The sequence below is a fragment of the Pan troglodytes genome, chromosome 8, assembly GCF_028858775.2.
Source record: "Pan troglodytes isolate AG18354 chromosome 8, NHGRI_mPanTro3-v2.0_pri, whole genome shotgun sequence".
NCBI lineage: Eukaryota > Metazoa > Chordata > Mammalia > Primates > Hominidae > Pan > Pan troglodytes.
Genome location: NC_072406.2, coordinates 33,561,760 through 33,581,468, shown reverse-complemented (window position 1 = coordinate 33,581,468; position 19,709 = coordinate 33,561,760). Strand labels below are relative to the sequence as shown.

Below are 19,709 nucleotides of genomic sequence, written 5' to 3'. Positions count from 1 at the left end.
TTTTTTCTTTTTAGTTGACAAATAATTGTACATATTGGCTGTGCACGGTGGCTCACGCCTGTAATCCTAGCTCTTTGGGAGGCTAAGATGGAAGTATTGCTTGACCCCAGGAGTTCAAGACCAGTCTGGGCAACAGGGCAAAACCCTATCTGTACAAAAAATTACAAAAATTATCCCTGTGTGGTGGTGCATGCCTGTGGTCCCAGCTACTCTGCGGGCTGAGGTAGGAGGATTACCTGAGGTAGGGGAGGTCAAGGCTGCAGTGAACCGTGATCATGCCACTGCACTCCAGCCTGTGCAACAGAGTGAGACCCTGTCTCAAAAAAATTGTACATATTTATGGGATAAAGAGTGATATTTGATATGTGTATACAATATTTAATGATCCAATCATGATAATTAGCATATCCATCACCTCAAACATTTAATGTTCCTTTGCATTGTGAACACTCAAAATTCTCTCTTTTAGGTTTTTGAAAATACACAATAAATTGTAGTTAGCCATATTCATCCTACAGTGCTGCAGAACGCCAGAACTCACTCCTCCCATCTAGCTGTAATTTACTATCTATTAGCCAATCTCTCTTCATCCTCCCCTCCCCCTACCCTTCCCATCCTCTACTATCAATAATTCTACTCTGTACTTCTATGACATCTTTTTATTTTTTAAACTCTCACATATGAGTGGCTGACTTATTTTACTTAACATAATGTCCTCCAGGCTTATCAATATTGCCCTGAATGACAGGATTTCCATTTTTCCTATGGCTGAATAGTATTCCATTGTATGTATATGTGTATATATATATATGTGTGTGTGTGTGTGTGTATGTGTGTGTGTATGTGTGTGTGCCACATTTTCTTTATCCATTCATCTGTTGATGAACACTTGGTTGGTTCTGTATCTTGGCTATTATGAGTAGTGGTGCAATGAACAGGGGTGGGTACAGGTATTCCTTTGATATGTTGATTTATTTTTCTTTGGGTAAATACTCAGTAGTGAGACTACTGGATTATATTGTAGTTCTATTTTTAGCTTTTTGAGAAACCTCCATACTGTTTTCCATAATGGCTACACGAATTTACGTTTCCACCCACAATATAAAGTACAGGAGTTAGCTTTTCTCTGTATCTTCACCAGCATCTGTTATTTTTTGTTTTTTTGATAATAGCCATTCTAACTGGGGTGAGATGATATCTTATTGTGGTTTTGGTTTGCATTTCCTTTATGATTAGCGATGTTGACAATTTGTCGTATATTTGTTGGCTATTTATATGTCTTCCTTTTTCTTCCTTTTTCTTTTTTTTTTGGTCAGAGTCTCGTTCTGTCTGTCACCCAGGCTGGAGTGCAGTGGCGCGATCTCGGCTCACTGCAACCTCCACCTGGTTGATTCAAGTGATTCTTCTGCCTCAGCCTCCTGAGTAACTGGCGTTACAGGTGCATGCCACCATGCCGGGCTAATTTTGTATTTTTCCATGTTGGCCAGGCTGGTCTCAAAATCGTGACCTCAAATGATTGACCTGCCTCTGCCTCCCAAAGTGCTGGGATTACAGGTGTGAGCCACTGCGCCTAGCCTGAATGTCTTTTCAAATTTTTTATTTTTTATTTTATTTAAAATTATTTTCTTTAAATTTGCTACGGGAGTAGATCTTAAGTGTCCTCACCCTCCTCCACACACGCACAAGAGGTATTTGTGTGGTGATTGAAGTTAATTTTATGTGACAGTCATTTCACAACATAAATGTATATCAAATCATGTTGTATGTCTTGAATATGTAAATTTTTTGTCAATTATACTTTAACAAAGCTGAAAAAAATTCCAGCCACATTTTCTCCCAATATCCTCCCACCCCTGCCCCTTGCAAAGAATGTGTCTGTACTAGATAATCCAAAATCTCTAAAATTGTGTTCTCAAGCACACAGGGCTTTCCTGCTTGCTTTACATCTGTGTCTGCTCTTTATGAAGGATATTTTCTTTAACTTCTAAATGTTTTTAGACCAGGAGCTGTTGGCTTGATTTACATGCAATTCAAAGGTTAACCAACTTTCCAGCAAATGTCCCTTGGGAACCAACCTAGTGATGGAATTCTTCATGCCTGAGAAAGAGGTAGTAAGATTTAAAATACAATGCATGTGAAATAAAAATTTAAAGAAAAGATTTGTATGGATCATATGAGATTAGAGATAGCCCACTGATGATTGGTAAGCTTTGAGTAGATGAGGAAGTGGGAGTGGAACATTTGGGAAATGTTTGGAAACTGAAAGATTTTTCTTAGTCATCACACATTGATTTCAGTGGATAATTGATCGCTTTTTTTCTTCAGTCTGTTAGTGCCGAGGTAGCTTCAGTGAATCGGCAGTTGTAATTTGTACCACCAAAAATAGTTCAATGAGTTTCAAAGTCTTTTCACAAAATGAAGGTAGTATCATCATAGTCTTAGCCTCCTTTGTAAGTGAACCGAACACAGATGGTTATTAGAGAATAAAAATTTGTTTTTTATGTGTGCAAGACTTTATTTAAATGCGCCAGCACCACCAGACTCAAATGCCAAGAGGGGAAGAATATTCTAAATAAAAGACAGGATTCAGTTACACTGTGAGAGTGCCCAGTTACTGACTTTGCTACTGGGGACTTGAGAGAATGGCTAGAAAAGTTATAGTCTTTAGAGTCTGACCTTGATTAGCAATTGGGAAATTTCAGAAAGAGAATTTTCTAAAAATACATTTGGCAATTGTCAGTAACTTTTTCATAGGTGAGTAAGCACAATTTTTACATTAATATGCTCAGAATGGCTCAAGCTAAAATTGTAAAGTAGAATAAGCTGGTTGTTTCTAAGCCATTAAATGAATATGCAGCTAATAACATCATAAAGTCTTACTATGGCAAGTATATGGTGATTTAATATTCACTGGATTATATTTGATGTGAAAATCTTTTGGTATTCGTGTGGATGTGTATTTTAGATGGTAGGTTTAGCAAACGCAGCATCTCTTCCCTTCTGCTAGAAACCCACTATTGTATATGTTCATTGTCATTTTCTCAAAGCCTGTGTAGAATGGAAAATATATATTTAGATCTAATTCAAAACGGAGTAGTTTCTGGCATAGAAATTCCACCTACCTTAGAATCATTTGAACAATAAATTTTTTCTTAAACACTAACCTTAATCACTTATCCACAGTCTTTATAATTTGCTAATCTCAAGACTTACTCCTTTTGTGAAAATTTTTCCCACCTTGTTAGTCCACAGTATACTCACTTTGTTTCCTTTCATTGTTTTATGGTACTATGAGATAAAAATTTGAAAGTATACTTTGCCTGAAAAAAATAAGATTTGGATGATTACAAGTCAGTTTGTGCTTGTATCTATTAGGGGAATAACTGCTGAAAAATATAGATAGGGAAAATGTCCCTCAATTTTAAGAAGGGGAAGTTCTGAAAGTTGAAAAGAATGAGACACTAGTCAGTGGGTTAGTGGACTCTTGTTTCCTGATGGAATTGATACTGTATGAGAACAGCTAAGTTTATGTGTTCAGCTTAATGGGGACCCGTATGACCATCACAGAACTGGAGGGTCAAACCTCCAAGAAAGGCCAGGAGTCAGGAATGAAAAATGGCTACCCAATGTAAACTGCTACTTACATGCCTTTGGAACCTATCTCTATGGGAGTGTTCTAGAAAGATCAGGGATCTCTTAGTAAAATTCCTTCTGTAGGCTTGAGTCTTCCCAATTCTCTTCTAATAATTTCTTGCCCTTTCTCGCTGGAAACACAAAGAATGAGCAAATTATGACTCTTACCTATCATTTATACCAATGTCTGTGTGTAACTTCCGTAGAATACGGTCATATGTATTACCACAGGTGAACCATTTAATATTTAGAAATTCTCAGCAGATAGTCCCTTTATCAAGAGTTTTTTATATTGCTCTTAGTGAATAAAGGGGTTCTGCCCTTCAAAATAATGAAATTATAATTAAACGTTACCCATAATTTGCTATCCCTGCAAATATGGCATAGCAAAGAATGATGCTATCCCATAGCATCAAAAATGATGAACCATATTCATCATCTGTTTTTCAGGGAAGTAATAAAAGGTGCATCTTTTTCAGGGATCTTTCAATTATATCCCACCTTTTGGCTAACGGATGCAAACAATCTCAATGTGTTTGCTCCTCAAGACAGACACACTATGCCAGCTCAAAATTCTACTCCTGAGACTTTTGGAATGAAAATATCTTTGTCAGTGGCCTGTGAAACAGGGTATGTAATACATGTGTGTTGTATAGCATTGTCTTGGTAAAGGCTAGAGGGAAGTGTAGGGGACCACTTTGACCTGACTTGTACACTGAAATATCCATCCTAAAAACATAGATAAGGGAGCTATGCCTGATAGGGGCAACCTACTTTAGAAACATTCGATCAATAATTTTGTTCTTAAACACTGACTTTAACCACTTATCCACATTCTTCATAATTGGCTAATCTCAAGACTTGCTTCTTTCAGGAAACTTTATCCCACATTCTTAGTCCACAGTGTGATCACTTTGTTCCCATTCATTGTTTGATGGCACTGTGAGGTAAAATTTGAAAGTGTATTCTGTCTTTTTAACTAAGATTTGGATTATTATAAATCAATTTGTGTTTGCGTCTTTTAGGGGAATAACAGTTGAAAACCACAGATGGGGAAAATAGCCCTCCATTTTCAGGAGGGGAAGATCTGAAAGTTGAAAAGAGTGAGATAATAGTCATCCCTGATATGGGCAAGCAGCTAACAAGTTGCTTGGTAACAGTCAGGTAACAAGTCAGTTAATTAACTCCCTCCCCATCCCTGCTTTTTTATATCACAAGTTTAAAAGTGACACACTGATGAAAACAATATGTCTTTGCACTCTCCAGCACACTTCCCTGTTTGATTCCCAATCCAAGGAAGCTTGTCTACTTGGCCTTTGTTACCATTCAGACATGTGTGGAGATGCATGAAGCCCCAAGGGGCAAATCGTAAATTCTTTTAGGATTTATCCTGAAGTCTCAACTTCTTTAACAAGTACTGCCATCACCAATTAATTTAATACTTTAAATATTGTTTTGCATTGCTCTTACCGTTTCAAATGTATTAGGGTGGTTTCTCCAGATTGTTTTCAAGATATATAATTATATAGCATTCTAGCAATATTTAAGAATTACAGCATATAATGGATGAGTGTTGTTCATTTAACGTAGTCACCTTGGGAAGCCACACCTTTATTTTGGTTATGTAACTTGTCAAAGTTTAAAACATCATAAAAAATACTCTAGAGGCAGGCAGAGCTGTACAGTGGTCACCATATTGTAAAGTTTGTTCTTTGGAAATTTGATTTTATTTCATACAAAAAGTTTATTGTGAAAATTTTTGATATTTGTTCAATCATAAAACTGAAAGATGGTTCCTAGAGAAAATTTGGAACATCTGAAGAATTAGAAAGGGAACTACAAGATCAAGTATTGATGCACTGTGCACTAATAATCTCCCTGGATCTTCCTGACCCCAGTGTGACTCCATAGAGTGGGTTTAGACACTCTCCACTTTACCCTCCCACCTGCACTGGCCAGCCTCAGCCAGCCGCAGCCAGCCCATGCTCAGCCTGGCTTCTTGCATTTCTGTGCTAACTGCAGTTGCATGTGTGGTGAGGATACAGGAGGGAAAAACAGCTGTGTGTCAAATTTAAGCAAATAATTGGAAGGGACACGTTCAAGTGTGTTCATTCAACATTAACTGAGTACTTCTATTTTTGAGACACAGTGCTTGGCTTGGAGGTGCAAGGGAGAACAGGACCATCAAATCTCTCAACAGTTTAATGGGTATTCACATAAGCAGGTTACTGTGAAGTAGATGTGAATCAATAGGAAAATATGCAAAGTGCTGCAAGAGTTAAAAGACGGATCATTTCATAGATGAAGTGGTATTTAGGATGGATCTTGAGATACCAAAGCAGTATATTTTTCTCAGGTCTTTCAGCCGTTCAGATCTCAGCTTTAACAGAGAGAGAAAGATAATGAGATCCTCCCAAAAGTCAGATCCAGAATTATTCACATATCTATAAAGGGCCAAACATAACCTTGGTGCAATGTTGTGGCTTATAATGATAGCAATAAAAGTTGATGGCCATTTAATTTTTTAAAAAGTTATAAAGCAAAAGCTCTAGGTCTTTTCAAAGACTCCAGAGCGGTGATGCTTCTTCAGTGGTGAAATAGCCTATAATTTCTGTAACAGATTCTGCTAAATGGTTCCCTGAATCAGTTTTCCTAACATACAAACGAAAAATGAGCCTATAAGAATTGTGAATACCTCCAACACAGGCACAACTTTGTAGATAAAACAGCAAGACTTCTGAATTCTGGAATGAGTTATGAGGCTAGCAAGTCATTTGGGAACAAAATGCACTGTCCCTGTCACTTGCTGACTGGACCTGAAAGGAATGGACGTTTCTATCACATATCTGACTCTCCGAGTATACTAAGAACTGGAGTCAATTATGAAGCTGACATATCCAGTTTGTCTGGAATTCTTTGAGAACATCAAGAATAATAAAGTCATTGTTACCCTCACTTTACCCACTGGAATTCTCTAGCATTCTTGATATTCTTCTAGGGGCTTATAGTGAAACTCAGAAGGTTGTTGCAAGATTATCTAGTGTTACTGATCATCCCCAGATTGAAGCAATTGCTCCTTCTTCTGAATGTTTATTACTATTACTTCTAAGTGACTCATTTAGTTAATGTAATCTTAAGTACATTTAATATCTTTTTCAATTTTCTCCACTTGAACTCTTCATTGGGTTGTATTACTTAAGCTTTCTTATGTCTATGCTTCATATAGCTGACAAAATTATAGTTACCATGATGCCCAAGATCTCAGCCTTACACTTTCTAAAATGCCCTTTGCTTGTGGCCTTTCAGTTTCAAACAACTTGATGTTATTTTAATTGTTTCTATTGGGAGACTTTTGTCTCAGAGGCTTTTTAAAACAATGATTGTAGAGATCTAAACCCCAAATTTTATTTGGGCTGCTAGTCTGTGTAGGGTTTAATGTGAGGGCACCCCAAGTAGGATGAGGGCAGTAAGCATCCTGGGTGCTGGCACTGAAAATGGAGTTGAAGAGCATCAATGCACACTTGTTCCTCCTCAACTAGGACAGCTCTGTCCATTGTGTAGAGGATAGATAGGCTAATCCAGTGGAGAGGAGTTCTCTCCAGGATAACTGGCTGAGGATGAGGTGGACAGAATGCACAACCTCTCTAAGTGCTTTTCTGTCACTCTGCTGTAGCATGGTCCCAGAGCTGAGCTGTAGTTGGGAGAGGCTCAGAGGGGAGGCAGAAAGAGCAGGCAGCATGCAGCTGAAAATATTCTGAGATAGGGTTGAAGAGGGAAGGCTTTTTGGTTTTCAGGGCACCAGGAGCTTAAAAAGCATATGTTCAACTTCTGATTTCAGCTCTGACAAGTCAAGAGTTTGGATGTCCTCACTCCCATCCTCACAACAAGATATAAGTGGAATAATCTGAAAATCAAGGACTTTTCTTGGATCTATTAGGGATCTGAGATTGTAGAGCAAATCACCACCCAGATCTGCAACAACAGGAGAATGCAGAGAATCACAGTGAAATCAGCTTATCTGGAGTAGAAGCCACTGAAGCCATAAACCAGTAGGAACACTAAAATGATCATTTTGACAACTTGCTAAAGGCTGACTATGAACTAGCATGAGAACAGAAAACTTCCAGGGACCACATTCTTGGAGGAGAAGCACACTTTTATGACTTTTATCTCCAGGGACCCCAATAGGTTCTTATGATGAATAGCCAAGAAAATCTCTTTCATGTTTCTGGGGGAGAGATGGGGAGAAATGACCACTTCGAAGTATACCCAGAGCATTTGCTATAACAAAGGCCCACTGCTTATGGGAAAAGACTTTCAGAGGCTTATTCACCCCTGGGAGGAAGGCAGTTACCCAACTTCAGCACCCTCTAGACTTCCCTCTAGACTTCCTGTCTTAACTAATTGTAGATAACAGTTAAGACATACTTGTGAAGGTCACATCCTAGGGACATAGGCCTCCAAAAAGACTGGGATTTAGTCATGAGATTAGAGAAGGCTTTCTTTCTTCCACACTTTACCACCAAATCAACAGGTTTCCAAAATCATAACAGTGGATTGCAGCTGAAAGAGCTATAAGGCACAGACTTTATTTAAGAAGGAGTCTTTAGGGAAATTTAAAGACCTACAGAAGAGGCAAAAATAAGGACCCTAGAGAAAACTGGAGTCTCTGACACCTTCAGTTACAGCAAACATTAAACCAGTCCAACTTCTAGCCAGATTAACATAAAACATCACACTAAAGATGTATTCACCTCAGTACCCATTACATCTGGCTTTTAACAACAAAATAATTACAAGATGTGCTAAAAAGAAAGACAAATTTTGAAGAGACAAAGCAAATGTCAGAATCAGATATGACACAAATTTGAAATTATCAGGGAATTTAAAATATAGTTCATATGCTAGGGCTGTACCAGTAAAAGCAGACAACATGCAAGAACTAATGAATCTGACATAAGCAGAAAGATGAAAACTGAAAAGAATAAAAAGGAAATGTTAGAAATTTAAAAAACTGTAGCAGAAATGCAGAATACCTTTGATGGGCTCCTCAGGAGATTGGATACATCTGAGGAAATAGTTAATGAGCTTGAAGATAATGTCAATAAAATTTCGCAAACTGAAATGGGGAGAAAAAAGAGTGGAACAAACAGAACAGAAAATCCAGGAACGTTGGGACAATTTCAAATGGTGTAACACTTATATAATTGGAGTACCAGAAGGAAAAGAAAGAGAAGAAGTTTTGAAGTAATCATGGCTGAAAAGTTTCCAAAATGAATGGTATACACTAAACAACAGGTCCAGGAAGCCCAGCAAACACCAAGTAGGATAAATATCAAAAAATCTGTTCCTAGGCATTTAATTTTCAAGCTACAGAAAACCAAAGACAAAAAGAAAATACTGAAAGAAATGGAGAAAAAAAAAACACACTTTACCTGTAGGAGATAAAGGATAATAATCACATGCAACTTCTTGTCAGAAACCATGCAAGGAAGAAGAGAGTGAAATAAAATATTTAAAAGGGTCAAAAGAAAATGACCACAGATCAAGAATTCTGTATCCAGTGGGATTATCCTCTACAAGTAAAGGAGAATTAAAGATGTTTTTGGATAAACAAAAGCTGAGGAAATTCATCAGTAGACCTGGACTGTTAAAAGTTTTCAGGAAGAAGGAAAGAATTTTGGTCATAAATTTGGATGTGCATAAAGAAAGAAAATAATAATAGAAAGAATGAATAAGACCTACTATTTGATAGCACAATACGGTGACTATAGTCAATAATAACTTAATTGTACATTTTAAAATAACTTAAAGGGTATAACAGGATCATTTGTACCTCAAAGGGTAAATGTTTGGGGGATGGATACCCCACTCCCATGATGTGATTATTATGCATTCCATGCCTGTACAACCTCATGTACCCCATAAATATATGCACCTATGTACCCACAAAAATGAAAAGAAATTAAAAATCATTTTAAAAAAGAGCATCAGAGAAGGAATAAATGAAGGTAAAATAATTTTTGTCTTAGTTGATCTAGTATTCAGAGTGGTAATAGTAACAAGGTATTGGGTAATTATAGGATATGGATAAATAAAAGAAGTAGCAGCAATGTTATAAGAAACAGGAAAGAGGAAGTAGGAATTCTTTGTTATAAGTTGCTTGCATTACCTGTGGGGTGGTATAGTGTTATTCAAAAGGGGACTTAAATTAATTGTAAATATATACTGCAAGCTCTAGGGAAACCACTGAAAAAGTAAAAAAATATATATAAATGATATTTTAAGAGAAGAGAGAAAATGGAATCATGTAAAGTGCTCAGTTAAAAGCAGAGAAAGTAGGAGGAGGGGGGGATATGGTGACACAGGATATTTCCTTGACCCCTTTGTGAGACTCGCGACAGGGGTGCCTCATTTACTCAGCCCACCACTCTCAACTCCTTGACGGATGGAACGCAGGAGCAAATGAGTGCAGGAACTGGAGTGAACAAGCACTGGAACTAGCCGGTCGCTTTGGCACTGGCATGATCAAACTCCACTCACTCGGACCTGTTACTTTCCACCCGTTGTGGGAGGGAGCACACAGGTGAGTGGGTGCAGGCATCAGAGTGGCCACTTTTGGGCTCTAGCAGGAGCAAACCCTATGCAGGCCCCACAGCAGCACTCAGATGGGGCTGCCTGCGAACCCCAAAGCCCCAGAGAATATGTTACAGTGCTCTTTTAGCTCTGCCATCCATGGATTGCTTAAGTGTTAACAGCTCAGTGGGTCCTTTGCCTTTTTGCATGAGGTGGCTGCCCTCCACCAGCAAGGGCAGAGGGCCAGTGTGACAGCCTTTTGTATCCACACTAGTGGCTCCCAAGATCTTGTCTAGCATCCAGGAAAAATGAGGTCACATGAATGAATTGAAGGATGGCAAATGTGGTGAATTTTATTGCCAACGAAAGAGGCTCACAGTGGGAAGGGGAGCTGAAAAGGGGACTGGGCAGGTAGGTAATCTTTCCCTGAAGTCTCGCCATCACCAGCCAGATTCTTCTCTGGAGTTAGGCCGTCAAGCTGTCTTTCTGAAGTCAAACCACTTCTCTTCGACATCCAGCTGTAGTCCCATCTACTGGGTGAGTCTGGGGTTTTTATAGGCACAGGATGGGGCAGAGCAGGGCCATGTGTGGTTTAGGAAAAGGCAACATTGAGCAGGGAAACAAGTATAGAAGTTATCGCTTTGGGCTGTGGTTTCAAGCTTTTCAGCTTGAGGGTGGGGTTTCGCCAGGGACCCTCCCTTTTCTGCATAGAATTTCTCTGTCCCCTGTCCCTATCAAAAGGAAGCATAAGTTGGGGTTTTCTTTGTTCCTGACCTGTGTGCCAATTTCTTGAACAATATTCTGACCTCTTTCTGCCCACAATGACCTGGTTGAAGTGCTTTAATTCTTCAAAAACAATTCATGTGTTTGTTGTAATGTGTAAATTGTGTTTGTTGAAAGTAGGCATTTGCATTAGTCCATTCTTGCACTGCTATAAAAGAGCTACTTGAGACTAGGTAATTTATAAAAAGAAAAAGAGGTTTAATTGACTCACGGTTCTGCAGGCTGTAAAGGAAGCATGGCTGGGGAGACCTCAGGAAACTTATACAATCATGGCAGAAGGGGAAGGGGAAGCAGGCACATCTTACATGGCCAGAGCATGAAAAAGGCAGAGTGAAGGGGGATGTGCTACACACTTTTAAACAGCCATAACTCATGAGAACTCACTCACTGTTCTCACTTGCTGTTCAAGAGAACTCACTCACTCACTTGCTGTTCAAGAGAACAGCAAGGGGGAAGTCTGCGGTCAAGATCCAGTCACCTCCCACCAGGCCCCTCCTCCAACACGGAGGATTGCAATTCAACATGAGATTTGGGTGGGAACACAAGTCCAAACCATATTAGCATTTAAATACATACCTTAAGATAGACTTTCAGTACAATTGACTTGTGAGCAAGACAGGTTTGAACTGCATGGGTCCACTTATATGTGGCTTTTCTTCTGCCTCTTCCACCCCTGAAACAGCAAGACCAAGACCAACACCTCCTCTTCCTCCTCCTCCTCCTCAGTCTACTCAACATGAAGACAGTAGGGTGAAGACCTTTGATGATCCACTTCCACTTAATTAATAGTAAACATACTTTTTTTAAATGATTTTCTTAACATTTTCTTTTTTCTAGCTTGCTTTATTGTAAGAATGTAGTATATCATATATATATCATACAAGATATATGTTAATCAACTGTTTATGTTATGGTAAAGTTTCTGGTCAACAGTAGCTAAATAGTAGTTAAGTTTTGGGAAGTCAAAACATATACACAAGTTTTCAATTGTGTTGGGGATCTGCACCCCTAAACCCTGTGTTGTTGAAGGGTTAACTGTACTTTAAAAAGTTACACCAGCCACTAATTTTTGGAGAGTCACTTGCTCTTGGAAAATCATGTTAAAGCTTTGAGTTCACTCCCTAGTAAAATGCATAAATATCCAGCCTTATAAAATGTGTTATGTGATTTCAAGAAGCCCACACATCTCCTGCATCCACCCCTGAATCCTCCAGAGAACCATGAGCCCCATGTTATGAAAGCTTGCACTGTATTTTGTGCTTTTAAATAAAAATGTATATATGTATTCTCTCATGAGACTGGAAATGGGGAAGAACATATAGAGGGTCTGTCTCTTGAGAGGTTTCTGCTCGGTAAGATTCAAGCCTTCTACCTTTGGTGGCACAAGTCAGTTGTAATCCACTCACAGAGATGCAGGCAGGCTTCTGCCAGATAGTCATCAGTCCAATGGAAAGTTATTTTTTGTTCAACTAGAAACAGTTCTGTTGCCAAAGCATTCAATTTCAAGACAGGAAGAAATCATCCATTTCACTGGTCTCCAAACTTTTAAAAATCACACCCCATCAGTAAAACATTTTGATCAAATTTTGCCAATAAATATATATTTATCTACAATTTATACCCAGTCTAGGTGTGGTGGCTCATACCTGTAATTTCAGCACTTTGGGAGGCCAAGACAGGAGGATGGCTTGAGGTCAGGAGTTCAAGACCAGCCTGGCCAACAGGGCAAAATCCTGTCTCTACAAGAAATACAAAAACTAGCCGGGTATGGTGGCATGTGCCTGTAGTCCCAGCTACTCAGGAGGCTGAGGTGGGAGGATCGCTTGAGTCCAGGAGGTCAAGACTGCAGCGAGCCATGATCACACTACTGCACTCCAGCTTGGGTGACAGAGCAAGACCATGCCTCGAAAAATAAATAAAATAAAACTGATACCCATGTGCTCCTGTCGTTTTGTGCAAAATTAGAAAAGCACGATTTCAATCTTATTTTTAGGTTTAAAAATAGGTATCAATAGAAGTTTTAATATTTTCTCCACCCAGCTTAGTGGATTGTCTTGTGCACTCCCTAAGGTGCATGGATTCCTTTCTGGCAACCACTGTGCTAGGTGGAAATGGGAGCTGGGTAGATGTAGGTGCATTAATAAAACAGAGCCCTTGTGCTATGAAGGTGCCCTACAAGGTATCTATCGTATCCAAGGGAGAAACTAAGTGAAAGTATCACAGCTCATTTTTCACTTAATTTCCAAAGAAAGCCAACTATTACTACAGATTTATTTCATTAAGTACATTGCTTAGCAAGTCCATTAACACTTAGTATGTACCAGGCACTGTTTTAATAGCTTTACAAATACTGGCTCATTGAACGCTTTTAATAACCTTATAAAGTAAATGCTATCATTTTCCTAATAACATAATAGCGTACGAACAATTTTCAATGGTGTTCTCAAGTTTGTTGAGTCAATGCCATGCTTCTTGGGGCTTGAAAATTTGCCTGGAGAGGTGGAGATGGAAGCAGAATGGCTGCTGGTTGGTGACAGTAGCTGGGTGCAGGGGTACCAGGAGGCCAACCCGCCTGAGGGCTGGTTTCCTGCACCTTTGTGGCTGTCAGTTGCATCATGGGGTACAATCATATGCTAGCACCCAGGGACCAGGCGTAGTCCACATCAGCAACCTTTGCAGTTGCTTTTTGTTGACTATTAAGGCAGCAACAGCTCCAATTTCCTGGAAGGAATCTGTGCTAAGGTTATTCTTCACCTTGAAGTGTTTAAGTGTGATTTTTTATTTTTTTTTTTTGAGACGGAGTCTAGCTCTGTCACCCAGGCTGGAGTGCAGTGGCACGATCTCGGCTCACTGCAAGCTCTGCCACCCGGGTTCACGCATTCTCCTGCCTCAGCCTTTCGAGTAGCTGGGACTACAGGCGCCCGCCACCACGCCTGGCTAATTTCTTTTTGTATTTTTAGTAAAGACGGGGTTTCACCGTGTTGGCCAGGATGGTCTCGATCTTCTGACCTCGGGATCTACCCGACTCGGTCTCCCAAAGTGCTGATATTACAGGTGTGAGCCACCGCACCCGGCCTAAGTGTGATTTTAAAATAAGGGCCTGCACCAAAAGGCTTGATTTCATCTAAACTTTAGTGCAAGAGTCACTGGAAAAAGCTGTTTCTTTTATTTATTTTTTTGTTTAGAAGGCTCTTCTTGAATATAAAAACATGCTAAAGGAAGAGAAGAGTAATGAAACACAGCTGAACAATTCTCATTTTCAAAACCTCTCCTCCCATCACCTCACACAGGTGCCTGAACAGAGGCCATGCCTTCTTATTCTTCCTTCATTCCCCAAATGCCTAGAAACATTCATTTCTATCTCCAGTTGATAGAATCAGTGGCACTAAAAAACTAGATGTCAATGGATGGGGTCTGCATACTTTTGTATCCTGAAATTGCTTTTCTCTTTGCCATTTATTCATGTAGCAAAGTCAGCTCTGTTTGTACATCCTAAGTTTTTAGCGTCCTTGTTTCAAATGGCATGCTGAGAGAATTAGTCAATGTGCTGAGATCCTTTGAGTTGTTTGAAGGGAATAAGTGACTGTCTCTCTTATTTTATTTTTCTTCATACCCCATATAGCGGTAATATCAGGAAACGTGTGTGTGTGTGTGTGTGTGTGTAGTCTGTCCATAAAAGCAAAGACTTTGTTTTGGTCACTGTTAGGTCTCCCAGATCCTAAAAAAGTTTCTGGCACAGAAATGTCCTCAATAAATATTTGTCACAAGAATGGGTGGATAAGTTAATTTAATAACCATGAAGCATGTTGATTGTGATCAACACTGTCTTCCCAGATGTGCTTTATGGAAAAGCAAACCCTTCCCCTCAAAGGATTTGACCGAAATTATATGACTAAAGCACTGCTGCCTTCACTATGATGTATATGAAAAAAATAGGAAATACAAGGCATGCTTATGGTGATGTGTTTTCCCGTCCAAAATATAGAGGCTCATTGGAAATCTATCAGAACTTGAATGGCATACACAGCAGTTCTTTTGGCCTCTATTAAGTAGCAATATTTAGATGCCAAGAACAAAGAATTGAAAACTTTATAAAGTCAAAGGTAAATAAAGACTGAAGCAGACTAATTTATTCTTCAGAAATGAATTTTAAAGAAATATTTGACTGGTTTACATCATATTGTGTATTAATGGTGTATATATTTTTAGTCTCCTGTAAAAGGTTGTTGTTTTGATTTGTGTCAACAGGTTTGACATATAGAGAAATGTTTCCCTCTGGTACTTTTCAGATAGGTTTTCTTTGATTTCTTAAGTGCTTTTTTTGAGCTCTTAATTACATGGATAGGAGATAGGTTGCCTTGATATTTTTACTATATAAATCTCTTGTCCTGAAGGAGGAAAATTGATTTTTAGGAAATTTACAATGAGCTATTGATGAAGAGTCACTATAAAATGAACTTCTTACGTATTTGATAGTTAAAGGGAAAGTAATACCAGCTGTGTAACCTCATGAAAAATTGGTCCTTGCAATTTTCATTATACAAATTAGCAATATAATCCCCTCTTCTATCAAATATGATGCCATCTACCTATTTAATTTTCTTAAAGCTTTCTATATTCAAATTACCTTAACAATGTAGCTATTTTATGCAAAATAAATAACTTTGGAATGTTTAAAAGAGAATAGCAAACTTATAAAGAGATTTTGAGTATTCATAGATTGACTTCCTTTTTTATCAAAGCCTATGATTTGGAGGATTTTTATATTCTAGAAGCCAATGTGAGTAGATTTCAGATCTTGGAATTTAATAGCTGCACAAATCATTTTCTAAGTTTTCATAATCGCAAGCCCTTTTGCTACCTGAGCAGAACAGGCATGACAATAAATTACTGAAATACTTTCCCCACAGATGCTGGTAGCAAAAATAGGATGGAATGAAATCTAGTTTTTATAATATAGACCGGTTAATTTAGACTAGTGGTGAAAAACAGAAGGTGTAATGTCTAGGGATCATGTATTAAGTATTACTGCATAACAAACTCCAATGCTCACTGTCTTGAACAATTATTTATTAGAACTTACACATTTGTGGGTTGACTGGAGATCAGCTGGTCCAGTGGGGCTTGGTTTACCTCCACTGGGCATAGCTGATTGTGGCTGGGCTCCTTCCTGTGGTCTGGGGATTGGCTAACAGTTCGGCTCTGGGGCAGGCTTGGTGGGCAGCTCAACCCCATGTGTCTCTCATTCCTCCTGGGGCTGGTGGGCTCACTCACGCTTGTCTTTCTCATGGTGTTGGAAGCAGAAATCAAGAACTGGCCCCCCTTCACTTCTGCCTCCGTCTATTACCCAAAGCAAGTCACAAGCCCAACTCACAATCCAGGGGTAAGGAAAATCGATTATCCCTCTTTTTTTTTTTTTTTTGTCTCTTGTAAAAGGCTTTTTTTTCCTACACAGCCTAGCAGAGAAGAAAATTGCGTTGCTGTATTCCCACCCACAGAGCTTTTTTGTTTTCCAATTATTTGTCCCTGGTGTTTAATGAATCTGCCCTTCCCATTCTATCAGGTATTGAATTTAAGGTGCATAATCTATAATAACTATCACATATTTTCCTCTTTTCATAAGGATTTTACCATGTGACTTTTACCAAAAATAAATGTGTGACTTTTTTGGCAAAAAAAAAAAAAAAGAGCAAAATATGTTTAAAGGGTCAATTCCTTCACATCCATAACCCTTATTTATCTAACAAAAACATCTTGGTTCCTTTTACTTCCTTAGCCCTTCCCCTTTTTGCTCTCAGTGTAGAAAGGCTATATAAACACTTTTTTCCTTGGAGTGATTTTTCCTTTCACAAGATTTTCATGACAATGGTTGCTGTTCCGAACTTCTGAAGACTAAGTTAGAACAATTGAAAAATGGTGTGGACTGTGTTTCATTTCATTCCTTTTTCTTTAAAGTAAAAGGAAGAATATCTAGTCATTGTTCATATTCCTACTATTGTCTCCTGGACTTTTAGATTAGAAAGGACGTTTTCATGCCGGTAACTCTATAGTTTAAATAGAAAGCTTTATTCTTTAAGCCTTTCAGTATTTGTTGATATAATATCATGATATAGTTATTGTTTCCATTTATTTTATGAAAACAAATTCCATCAGAAAGCAAAGACTCCCTGGGGGTCAATGTATGTATCAAAGAATTAGTGATGGACTAATATAATATTTACAAACACTCTGTGAAATATTTATCAAGTCATTTATTCAGTTCTCTGAGAAGCAAATCATTTGCCTTCCATATAGAAGATTATTTCTAAGGGCACTGCATAACTGAAGGGAGAAAACCACTTAAAAAAACTATTAGGTACATTATTATAATTATCAAAGAACACATTTTCAGCTATATCAATCATGCAGTTAAGAGTAATTTGAGTGCAGTGGCTTACACCTGTAATCTCAGCACTTTAAGAGGCCGAGGCAGACGGATCACTTGAGGTCAGGAGTTTGAGACCAGCCTGGCCAATATGAAGAAACCCCATCTCTACTAAAAATACAAAAATTAGCCAGGCGTGGTCATAGGCACCTGTAATCCCACCTACTTGGAGACTGAGGCACGATAATCGCTTGAACCCAGGAGGTAGAGGTTGCAGTGAACCAAGATCATGCCACTGCACTGCAGCCTGGGCAACCCGATGGGACTCTGGTAAAATAATAATAATAATAACTTGACAAGTATAATTTCTGAACCAGTTTGCAAAAAAGAAACAGGGAAAAAATTGTGTTAATTGATGTTGAAGACAATTCTTCTAAACTTGACCACAAGGCTTTGTTGTTTTTCTAAGAAGAGTGCATAGTATTCCAAATTGTTCACGTCATAAAGCAGTTAATTCTCCTAAGACACATGATTATTTTCTGAATGTGTATCAGCTTCCAATTTCTTTTTTTCCCCAGTTTTAGAATTAGATTGTTATGATTAGCCTATAATCAGTATTTTTAACTTTTAAAATACATAATATTTCATTTTATGGAAACATATTTCAATATTGCTCTTGTTCCACAGTCTTCTTCTAGATCTAGCTGGAATGGCTAGTCTCAGGATTACCTGATGAGGTTCCCTATGTGGTTTGATTCAACCACATAAAATTTGTACCTAGCTCTTCCCTCCCCCCTTTGATCACAGTGCTTGTTATTTTACCTGCAGTAATTAATTCCTTTGGCATGAATTCCGTATTGGTCACTTTTAGTATGCTTTGAAGGTGTGACATATCAAATCAGTAACATGAGTGTCGATTACATTCAGATAATTTTACCGCAGTGGTACAACTGCAGTAAAGAGAATTTGTGGGTAAGCAAGAAGGTTAGATTACCAAAGAAGGTTTTTGAAAGGGGTAAAAATGTGGGGCAAGCTAGCTTTCTTTACACTTTCACCTACAGCTAAAATAACTTATGAGGAGAATGAAGTGATCCCTGGTAACAAAACAGAAACCTTGCCACAAAGCACCAACTAAGGCCCTGGGGATCCTTGCTTGGCCCAAAGGTCACCTGTGATGAATCTTCTGCTCCACTTTTTGCCTGCAAAGTTGGTCCTAGATCTAAAGGCCTGATTAGCAATAACTGGGCACATCATTCAAGGGCATCGTCTTTATTTCTGAAATTGCACTTGGTGAAATGTATTATTCTTTATTTATTCAGATAAATTGTGGAGCAAAAGGCTAAATGATTTGTTTTCATTTTGGAAGCCCATGTTGTTACACAGGCGCTTACTCTTTGGAGTTGTGTTAAATGTCATTCACAAAATAGTTATTTCAGGCCAGGTGTGGCGGCTCATGCCTGTAATCCCAGCACTTTGGGAGGCCAAGGCAGGAAGATTGCTTGAGATCAGGAATTCAAGACCAACCTGGGCAAAATAGATCTTGTCTCTAATTTAAAAATACAAATAAAATAAAGAAAATAGTTATTTCACATGGTTGTATCTATATGTTTATGAGTTTGTTTTCCATGTGAGACTGTAAACTTCCTGGGAGACAGGGACAATGTTTTTTGTCCTCTTTGTAACCCTGCCTGGCTCATAGCAGGAACTCAGAATATGACTGCTGAATATGGAAGAAAAGGTTTGAATGAACAATGTTAGCAGGTTTGCTGGGCATCTCAAGATGCTACCATATATTATCGGTATTAATTTCTGATTGCTGTTGTAACAAATTACCACAAACTTACTGGGCTTGATTTTAGCTCATTGAGACCCAATTGAAAAGTGTCTTATTTAAAACTATCCTATATTTTATATTTAAACTATTTTATAGTTTTCGATTAGGTCCCAATGAGCTAAAGTCAAGTTGTCAGCAGGATTGTGTTCCTTATGGAGGCTCTAGAAGAGAATCTTTCCTTGCCTTTTCCACCTTTTAGAAGAAATCTGCATCCCTTGGCATATGGCCCTTTCCTGCAACTTCAGAGCCAGCCACGTGGCATCCTCACATCTCCCTCTGACTCCAACTCATCCACCGTCCTCTTCTATTTACAAGTACCCTTGTGACTGTATTGGACCAGAATAATCCCCTCAACTCAGTGTCAGCCAGTGAGCAACCTCAACCCCACTGCAACTTAAATTCTTCTTTGTCATGTCACCTATTTACAGATTTCAAGGATTAGGACACAATTTTGGGGGGCTATTCTGCCTACCACATTGTACCAACAGCACTTTTTAATAAAAGGGTTTTCTATATGTA

General features: G+C 38.6%; 1 long non-coding RNA gene across 2 annotated transcripts in view; it reads left to right on the top strand.

The window, feature by feature from the left end:
- Positions 1-19,709, top strand: part of LOC107976939 (uncharacterized) — a 27,023-nt gene extending 7,314 nt beyond the window's left edge. For both annotated transcript variants that reach the window (XR_008537729.1, XR_010146817.1), the window contains one exon: positions 19,390-19,709. This is a non-coding gene — a long non-coding RNA (uncharacterized LOC107976939). The remainder of the gene's footprint in view (positions 1-19,389) is intronic.